The sequence below is a fragment of the Nymphaea colorata genome, chromosome 8 (genome assembly GCF_008831285.2).
Source record: "Nymphaea colorata isolate Beijing-Zhang1983 chromosome 8, ASM883128v2, whole genome shotgun sequence".
Classification (NCBI taxonomy): Eukaryota; Viridiplantae; Streptophyta; class Magnoliopsida; order Nymphaeales; family Nymphaeaceae; genus Nymphaea; species Nymphaea colorata.
The window spans coordinates 12,065,677-12,076,236 of NC_045145.1; the positions used below are offsets into that span (position 1 = coordinate 12,065,677).

Consider the following 10,560-nt stretch of genomic DNA (forward strand, 5'->3'; position numbering starts at 1 on the left):
CCACCCAAATCCGTGAGCAGCTCGGACCATACATGGTTAAGCCAGATTATGAGATTATGCATTAATCCATGTGAACATCATTCATTACTTCAAATATCAATTTGTTCACGTCATTTCTTTAACCCCATGCATCAACACGTCTTAGTAAAATGAATAACTTATTACAAGTCCATGAAATGAGGAGAATGGTTTTCAACAACCTGTTTCAAGCTTAACATGCACAATTTCCTATATTAACAATTTAGATCTTGAAATTAGATACAACACATAGTTGAATAGCACATCCCAATGCTGACAAGATCTAGATTCAACATGTGTCACTATATTTACGCACATATATACTTATGCAATGTGTTCCAAATGTGGCATTAACCATGCATATGCATCTAAGTAAAACAACATTGATCAAATCATGTGTAAGTCTAAAGAATATAAATTTGCGACACAAGTCCATATTTGTTTTATTTATCTATTAATTTATTTTATGTTAATGAGTAATTTGACGATGGGAAGCTTATCATGAGTTTCCTATGAAAGAGTTTTCATTTAAATAAGAAGAGAAAGTAAATGGTGACTTTTATAAGAAAATATAGATAAAACTTTGTTTCAGCAATTTATAAAACATTAGCAAGTGACATGTCTAGCAATAAAGACTGTTCTGGAATTATTAGAACCTTTAACTCATAAGAGTTTGTAAGAGAAGGGCTGAGAGCCTGAAAAGTCTATTTCAGAGATTATTTCATAAGAAAAAGGGGCGGGATAAAAAATTTTTCATTTTAACAAGTCTTTCGAAAGACTGAAAAAAAAAAGTTGTGGAATCGAATTTTTTTTTGTAAAAGATACAAGAGCTTCCCCTTTTCAACAACCCCGACCATTTCTTCCCTCGCTCTCTCTCTCATCTCAACCCTTCTCACCGTGAGGTCCCATGGCCATTCCGGCCGGTTGCCGTAATCCGGCGATCAACAGAAAACCACCACCGACCCGGCACCAACTGAAACAGTGGGTGCCCTCTCCCATTTATGATGCATACGTGACATTTTCCTTCTAGATTAGCCACTCGACACTTTCGGCCATCTGCCCAGGCATGGGGTATCTCACACCACAAGCCAATGCCATCCAAAAAAACTCCAATGTAATCCCTTAAGGGTCGTTTGGTGGTAACAAGACACGCGAGACAAAACACGCCTATTTAATCATTTTTGTTATCAAATCCATAATACAAGATGGACAGAACCGACGATTGAACAGGAATACTCCTGTTTTACACTGTTCCGAGCTCACCCTCAAACAGCGTAGACAGGACACCATTCCCCACCCGAGCTCCCGAGCTGCCCTCGCGTCCCCCTCACCCCCGTCTCTTCCCCTTCTCTCTTATGAGTCTCCCCCTCGCCTCCACCTCTCCCCCTTCTCTCTTCTCTCTTCGGAGTCTCCCCCTTGCTCCCATCTCTTCCCCTTCTCTCTTGTGAGTCTCCCCCGCCCTTGTCTCTCCCCCTTCTCTCTTCCTAGCCTCCCCCAGAAAAACACTTGGGGAAAGTAGAGAAAATGGAATAAACGCATCAGACGTGGGATAATAGTCCTCGGCGATTTTGGAAATGCTTTTCTTGCCCATCAAGGCTGCTTACTTCTTCATCGTGGACTCTCACCCCACCGCTTAGTCCTTCCGTCGACGACGACCCTGCGTGGCTGCATCAGAAGGTGCTGCCAAGGAGGTCGCCATGACCTCCATTGCTGCTGAAGATGTTGCTTCAGAAACTTTTGTTGCTGCAAGGTGCGCGCACTCCCTAATCTCCTCTCCCCCTTTCTGTAGCGCGCCGCGTTTGGGGCATCGGGTCGGGTCGAGATCCGGATCCGAACCCAAGCTCGTGAGGAGCCCGACGCGAGGGCCCTTCTCCCTCGCGTCTCCCTTTTCTTCCTCGTCGCCTTCTTGCTTCCGTGTCGCCCGTGTGAGACCAGCAAGAGGACGAGGGAGCAGTGGCGACGCTTGAGCCGGCGGAGGAAGGAACGGCGGCGGCAGCGGCGGCGTCGGTGTCGGCAGTTGGGTAAGCCCTCAACCTCTCCCTAACTCTTCCTTCTTCCTTCTTCTCCTTCTCCCTCTCCCACTGTCACTAGTCTCCCTCTCCCACGGTCTCTCGTCTCCCCTCTCCACCGAACGACTCCCCTCACTCTCCACCGTCTCTCTCTTCTCTCCCGTCCTCTCCCCTCACTGCCTTCTTTTCCCCTTTTGACCGAACCCTCTCCCCTATCAGTCCCCCTTCGTTTTTCCCTCCTTCTCCCTCTATTCGACCTCCCTCTCTGTCCACGCTTCACGCTCTCTCCCCATTTTCTCCTCGTTTTCTATTTTCTCCAATCAAGCACTTTCTCTCACTGATTTTTCACTATTCCATCACTGTTGGATCCGTTTTCAGCTTGAGGATTTGTCCTCCCCCTCGTAACAGCAGTTAGAGGAGGCCTTGGTAGTGGAGGCATTGGAGGATTTTAGCCGTTTGGGGACCACTTGGGCGCGTGAGGTGGCTGTCGGGAGGATTACAGCAGTTTAGACCTTCAATCGGGGTGAGCAAGGCGAAATTGAACCTATTTTATGATATATTTCTTTTTGGAACGTGTATAATTATTGTTTGAGCATGCTAGAGCTTAGAATTGATTATTTGGAACACATGTTAGTGATTTCGTTTTTGGGGGAAAGCTTGCGATCATGTTGGGAAGCGAAGATTCATATATTGGATGATCATTTAAGCATTGTAGATTAATTTTCGAAGTATTAGGGGAAACATGGTAGAGTTTGTGAGATTGTGGGGAAGATTTAGGACCGTTTTAGTGAGCTTGTAGCACGCGTTTTTGTGAACGGTTGCATCTTGGAGTTAAATAGGGATAACGTACATAAGTTGGATGTATCTTTGGGGTAGACGCCTTGATTTAAGAAAAAGGGAGTTTTGAGAAAGACGTTAGTGATAGACGGATTGATGGCTTTGAGTTTTGGCATCTATTGGCACAACTAGAAGTGAGAAGTGACCCTTTTGGAGAACTTGTGGGTCGACACTACCCGTCGACACCCTCTTGAGGCGATGACACGTGCCTCAATGACTTTGTTTTGTTTTTGTTTGAATTGTTGGGGTATGAAGTAGGAATCTTATCTTGTGTTTGTGTCTGCAGGTACACCGGGTACGTCCCGTTGACCTTGAGCTACCGGATTCGAAGCTCGAGGCATTTTGAAGATTCTTGTGAACGCGCCACAGGTATGGCGACACTCCAGGCAAATCCCTGCCTGGGCAAGTGAATGAATGTGTGTTCCTAGGATCATGGGATCCTAGGATTTGTGATGTGAATTGATTGAGTGTTCCGTGGATGAATGTGGGTATGCATGTACATAAATTGATATATAATATGAATTGTTTTGAAAGGCTTATAGTAATTGTTTTGATAATGTTACGCATTTGCATGTGCATGCTAGAATTGATAACTGTTTAGGACAGATGAGGCGGGGTATCGAGTCGAGTGTCTCCTCGACCCCAATTGTGCATTAGAAAGCATCATAGAATGATAACTGCATAGGACAGCTACGAGCCCACCACAGATTGAGACTACTCTCTGTGGTTTGGCTAAGTTTTCAAAGATGTGATTGTTATGATGATGAATGTGAATGTTATGTTTATTGAATACCCATTGCCGCGGGCAGTGATGCAAATGTTTGCACAGTGGGTAGTTGTACCCATATTGTTATGACGGCTAGTCAAAACTGTTGTGGTTACGTGTAACCCTCGTGTGGAGGCAATTGGAGGTGTGGGTTCACTCGTGAAGTGAACCAACCTCAGAAGCTAGCCAGTTAAATGTGTTTGTGCAAGTATAAGTATAAGAATGAAAGAATAAGAGATGAGAGGCCAGTGGGATGTGACTATGTGTATGGGAGTTGTCCCGCTTTCGTCACTGGTCTCACCTGTTCGGAGCGCAGGCGGTGCAAGGCCCCAGGGTACTGTGGTGTGATGTGCTTGGAGCGTAGGCTCCCGCCTTCCCAACCTGGGTGTCCTAGGGAAGGGTGAGTATCTCTCCTTGGAATTTACACATTCATGGATGAGTGCTCTACCGCTGCAGCGGATAGATGGATCCATACTGTTCTGGGCCACCACGGGGGTTGTCTCTCGGCTGTGGGCCGCCCGCGGTGTGCACGTGCCTGTGTTTGCACCCACATGAACTATAAATTCACTGATAGTAATGAAACTGAAATGTATGTGATTGAAATGTATAGGATTGTTGTACATGTGACTGTTGTGCTTATGAATGCAAGTGACATGTTGATGATGCCTTGCATGTGATTGAAATTATGTTATTGTAGCCATTGAGTGGCCTCTGCATGTCGTGTCCTGACACGACATAATGATAGATCGTTCTGATGTTTGCTTGTATATTTGAGCCTTACTTGAGAGGGTTTGGCATTTTCCTGGTTTGTTGTCATACTGCGAAGGCTGAGCCTTCAGTTGTTTTCCTTTTCAGGTTTTGGCGGACCCGGGGCAACAGGTTGAGCAGATGGCTTCACTCACGTCCTACTGGGGTGGTTTTGGGATTGTCGTTTGTAGTGCCGGCGTGTCATGTTTTGGTTTTATTGATGTCTTCTTTTTGTTAGGCATCAATGTTAGTGATTTTGGGGCATTTTGGTTATACACATAGATGTGAATTTGTATGAAACAAAATGGTTATATCAATGAAAGTTCGCCCCATTGTTTTGAATTGCTTGGCTCATCGTCTTTTTGAATTATTGGGTAGTCACACCTCGATGCTTTATGTTAAAATATATATATATATATATATATATATATATATATATATATATATATATAGTTTGAGGGTTAAAAAGGTCGGGGTGTGACATTTTCTGTCTTCCCAAGCACATCCTTCTATTGGAAGCTATTGAAAGGGTTAATTATTTTTCTAGCTAAGAGATGTTTATGGAGAAAATGTAAAAGAAGAATGAACTTGAACTTACCCATGAAAATGTGTTGACGCTAGCAGTTTCTTGTTTTCCTGTTAGACGTCGCTCATTGCCTTCGCATGCACTAATGTGCTCCTTGTGGCGTAGTGATAGATTGAGAATTGCCTTTTTTATCACCTCGCAACCTCCTTCCTCCCTCATCCTCTTTGTGCTGATAACCAAATTTGATGAATTTGAGGTTAGCCTCTTATGTATACCATAAATGAATTGCGTTGGAAGAAGACGACTTGTGTGATAAAACATACTGAAACGGAACAATTCACGAATTGTATGGTTTATTATAGTTTGGATACTACTTGTATTGAATTGGAGCGAATGAGTGATTAGCTAATCTCGCTGCTTAAATATTAAGGAGTAGTTTGTTAGATTGAAAATCAACGTAACATAAAAATGTATTACAACTTTGGTAATTTAACATGTCACAAGATGTGGAGCCTCACCTGTAGTTTGTGTGGGATCCTGCTCCATTCCAGTCACCCTGCAAATGTGGAATGGTTTGAAAGACCGACCTAGATAACCGGCAGCAGTGATTGGGTGTGGAGGAGAAGTATAACGTTAGGTGACCCACCAGATTCAAAAGAAGACCGAAGGGTTGATAGGGCTAAAGAGAGGGATAGTAAAGAGGGCTTGTTTTCTTATATCAAAAAGAAAAGAAACCCGAAACTTCACTAATCGTCATCATTACCGAATAGGGAGCTTGGAGTATAGCAATAATACATGTATACCATGTATATGGCATGAGTTCATTAACATGAGATACACATTGCACCAAAAAAAGAATATGTAGGTAGTATATATATGTATAAAGAGAAAAAAATGTCTTTCCGAGCCGTTCACATGGACAGTCCTCCCTCCTTTTAATACAAAACGTAAAAAAAATGTTCAGACACTCTCAACGAGAGCGTCTGGCGGGTAGGGGAGGCGACGCTTCCCCTGCCTCTTTGAGCCAGCCTCTCCCCTCACATGCAGACCGTCCGCCGGTCAAGGAGATCGACGACAGCGATGAGGGAGGCGACTCCCCTTCTATTTTTTCTTCTTCCATTAAAAAAAAAAAGTTAGCTTTATGCCGGGGAGCTCATCGCCTCCCCCCTCCCCACACCTTTTTGACAAGGGGGAGGCCGGTGGCCTCCCCCATCATCGCCACCAACCTCCCCTCATCGACAGGACGTCTGCAGATGAGGAGAGGCCGGCGGCGGTGGGCGGGAAAGCGACAGCCTCCCTCCCCTTTGGCTTTTTCTTGTTTCGTTTGAAAGAAAAAGAGGTCAGGCGACGGCCTCCCCTGCCTGCCTCACATGAACATTAAAAAAAAAAAAAAAGAAGAATAAGGGGAGCTTCACTTTCGCCTTCCCCCTGGTGCTAGCCATCGCCGGTGCCCTCCCCTCGTCGGCGGTGGGGAGGCGATGGCCTATTCCTGAGGCCTCCCTCTCCTATTATCTTCCTCCACCTGAAGATCGATGCAATCGACCATTTTTTTTATTTTACATTTTAATATGATGAGCACGTGGGCCGTCTTCATGGACGGCTCCGCCGAGCAGCGGCTGGGTCTACTAGTAACGAAGGACATTCTCTTTCTCTCTCTTTCGTCGTGTGTATATATATATATAACATACTAAAATAAAATAAGACGGGCAGATGATCTACATACATACGATCATTTAAACATGACATTTTTGCTCCTTTTCATGAATAAATAATAACTGCATAAACCAATATCAAGGCAACATGGAGACTCATGCGTACTGACTTGCAACCATTAAATGAATACAAGTATACAACAAATATTATGTATCAGTGTATGTCATTATTATGATTTGGTTATCAAAAAAGCACCGTACCTAAAATGATATTGTACACAACAACTAATCCTCTGACACCACAAACAACACCAGCCGAAAGAGACACAGACTCAATAAGACTCAATAAAAAGGAGCACACACTCAAGGAGAAACCACAAAGAATGAAAAGACATGAACTCGCTTTCTCTCCCCCAAAACGACCATTTTTTTAAAAAGGAGAAACCACAAAGAATGAAAAGACATGAACTCGATTTCTCTCCCTCAAAACGTGACAACTAACCATTTTTTTTTTTCAAAGGGACAAGCTATGCTACTTTCGGTGGAGGCTAACGTGCTGAGAAAGAGACTAATGGTCCTTTTAACTAAACAATAAAAAATAATAATAATAAAAATAAAAGTTTATCCATTTAAAATGGATAGGGATTATATTCTATCACCTCAAACAAAATATTGTTCACGTTCGAGTTTACCAAATAAATAGGGGTTCTTAGTTCTCATATATGCCTCTGGTTCCATGTACATTCGACTTCGTCAACCAATGCACTCTAACTAACGGTACAATCTTCCTCCTCAATGTTCGCTGCATCTTATATAGGATCTGCATCGGTCATTTTTTGTACGTTAGATCTTGTAACACGATGAGATTAACTGGTAAACTCATCATACTAATCTCAGCAGAAATATTCGATAAATACGTACTTGTTGATGCGGTGTCTCCAAAGGGTGTAATCACATCAAGGATGAAACTCATGTATATGGTTAAAACATCAATCAACCTAGCAAACTCACATGAAACAAACGACTGGGTTTACCTCTATCTCACATAGATACGAGTATGAGTGCTAGTACAGGTACCTGCATTGATACTGATATGGAGCATTTTTAGAAAACTTTAGAATGGGGACACTGCTGTGAATGTGTGTTGTTTTCTTTGTTTAAAATCTTACTTTTTGATATATATATATATATATATATATATATCAAAAAGTAAGATTTTAAACAAAGAAAACAACACATTCATAATTCAAAATTTATAGATTGAAAGTTATAGTTTTGTGATGGTAATCAAATAAAAACAATATATGAAGCTTCCAGCTAGGAATATGCAGTGTAAATTTGTAATTTTATGCTTTGTATAATATCAAGGAATTAAGCTAACACAGTAATATACCCAATTTAAAAAAAAAAATCAATTTTTGGACAGTTTGGACTCACACAAGCTTGATTGAGTAAAAAAATGGACTGATCCAGCCTTAGAATATTGACTGTTCTCGGTATGTCATTGACCTTACCCGAGGTCATATTGGTACCCATAATGGTTTGGTACGGGCCCGTGTGACATAGGTTCATCTGTATCAAACAATACACGAGCAAGGTGGTTGGCAATGGAAATGGTACCTTCAATGATAGATGCCTCTTGATCGAGCTATTGTACTATGACTTGTCAAGAATAAAAGATCAGATCAATTATCAAGAGTTGTTGCACATAAATAGGCTACATTCTGGTGGATAAAATTAAGAAAGAAATCGTTTTGAAAGAATAAGGATACACATGAAAGGATATGGTTGTGCATTATCTTTGTTATTAAAATCTTGTATCAATAACTTACTAAAAATCCTGTAACGATAACTTTTTTGTACTATATATATGTTACTCAAAGGGATAAATAGTGTGTGTTCTCTCCAACTTTCTCTTTCACGCTTTCTTCTCCAGTTCTCTCTGTCACACATTTTCTCATAGTATCAGAGTGGTGAGAAGGAGCTATAGCAAACAAAGAGAAGAACATTGGCGACATCAGCAACTCAGAAAATTATCAGGTGATGACAGGTTCTTTCTTTTTTACACCATTTTGATAATCCCGAAAGTGTGCTGGTATTTTAAGCACTTAACCATGACAATTATGCCATTTGGAGTAGAGCTATGATAATTGCTTTATCAACCAAAAATAAACTAGGCTTCATAGATGGATCCATCAAAGAGCCAAAAGAAGGAGATAAGAATCGTGCCTTATGGGTTAGATGCAATAATATGATTCTTTCATGGATTTTAAATTCTATTAGCAAAGAAATTGCTGCCAGTATTACTTATGCTACGTCATCTCAAGATGTATGGGAAGATTTGAAAAGGAGGTTTACTCAGAGTTTAGCATCAAGAATATATCAACTGCAGAGTTCTATATGTCAACTTCAATAAGAGACTCTATCAGTTACTATGTACTACACAAAAATTAAGGTGTTATAGGATGAACTTAACTCTTAATTCTCTCGTACCGCCTTGTTCATGTGGTGTTATGAGAATTTACTTAGTCATATTCAAAGGAAAAGAGTAATCCAATTCTTTATGGGGCTAAATGACTCGTATGGAGCAATCCATGGTCAAATCTTACTGTGTGTTCCCTTGCCTAATATTAACAAATTTTATGCTTTAGTTCTACTGGAAGAAAAACAACATGAAGAAAGATTCACGTTGTCACATTCTGAGGCTACTCTAGGCATTACTCTCAATTATAATAGTGAGATGGAAGCCCATAAAACAAGTTTTTAGGTTTCAGCAAAATAAAGGAGACCTTCAAAGTAGGCTCATGTGTAACTACTGTCATGGTACATGGCATGTAAAAGAGAAGTATTATAAGCTAATCGGCTATCCTCTAGGGTATCCTCCAGGGCATCAATTTTATGACCCCAATTTCAAGTCTTTCGCAGTTGCAGCTGTAACATAAAAACAGAAAGTGGTAGACCTTCATACTGTCGATGGTGTTGGTTCTTTAAGTAGTGGTAGTCAAGAGTTGTGCGCTCATTCACTATAGACAAGTACCAGAAACTCTTGTCACTCGTTAAAAATCAAACTACCTTAATCGACTTCGTAGATAATACCTCTTCATGCAAGCTCAATTATACACCTTGGATTATAGATTCCAGAGCAAGTCGATATATTTGTGCAAACAACTCAATCCTCCAAAATCTAAAAAATTGTCATGCACCCATAAGTCTTTCACATGGAAATGTAATCCATGTTCATCAAACCGGTGACGTTCACTTGACATCTTTTACACTTGACAATACTTTGTGTGTTCCCTCTTTCAAAGTAAATTTGTTATCAGTTAGTCAACTAACCAGACACTAAACTGCTCGGTAACCTTTTTTCCCACACATTGTGTATAGCAGGATCTAGCATTGAGCACGACAATTGGTCAGGGTGAAGAAAGAGGAGGACTATACAAATTTAAATCATTGGCATAACTTACAAAATGTTTTGTTGGTCCAAGACCTATGGCATAGGCAGTTTGGTCATCTTTCAACTTTTTGACTTAGGCTAGTTAATTCTTATTTAAGGTTGAATTGCTATTTAAATAAAGATATTTGTTGTGATGCTTGTCATCAAACAAAACAAATAGATTTGAAATTTGATTTAAGTAATATTTCTATTTTGAAGCCTTTTGAATTAACTCATTGTGACATTTGGGGTCCATATTCATAGTCAGCTCTTACCGAAGCACATTATTTTCTAAGTACACCCACGTCACATAGATTTTTTAATGAGACACAAACATGAAACATTATATCTTATGAATTTTTTTTTGCTTTGATAAAAATCAATTTGGTGTCATCGTTAAAAATGTGAGATTTGATAATGGTACTGAGTTTTTTTCTCATGAAAAACAATCTTTTCTCAATCAATAAGGTATCATTCACCAACATAGTTGTGTCACCACACCACAACAAAATGGAGTGATAGAACACAAACATCGTCATCTTCTTGAAGTAGCAAGAGCCCTTCATTTT

The 10,560-nt window shown here is 40.8% G+C and overlaps 1 long non-coding RNA gene across 1 annotated transcript; it reads left to right on the forward strand.

Moving 5' to 3' along the window:
* Positions 1–1,043: 1,043 nt before the first annotated feature.
* Positions 1,044–4,719, forward strand: LOC126410310 (uncharacterized). The gene is made up of 4 exons (XR_007574101.1): positions 1,044–2,039; positions 2,406–2,550; positions 3,151–3,233; positions 4,486–4,719. It is a non-coding gene; the product is annotated as an uncharacterized LOC126410310 (long non-coding RNA).
* The last annotated feature ends 5,841 nt before the right edge of the window (positions 4,720–10,560 follow it).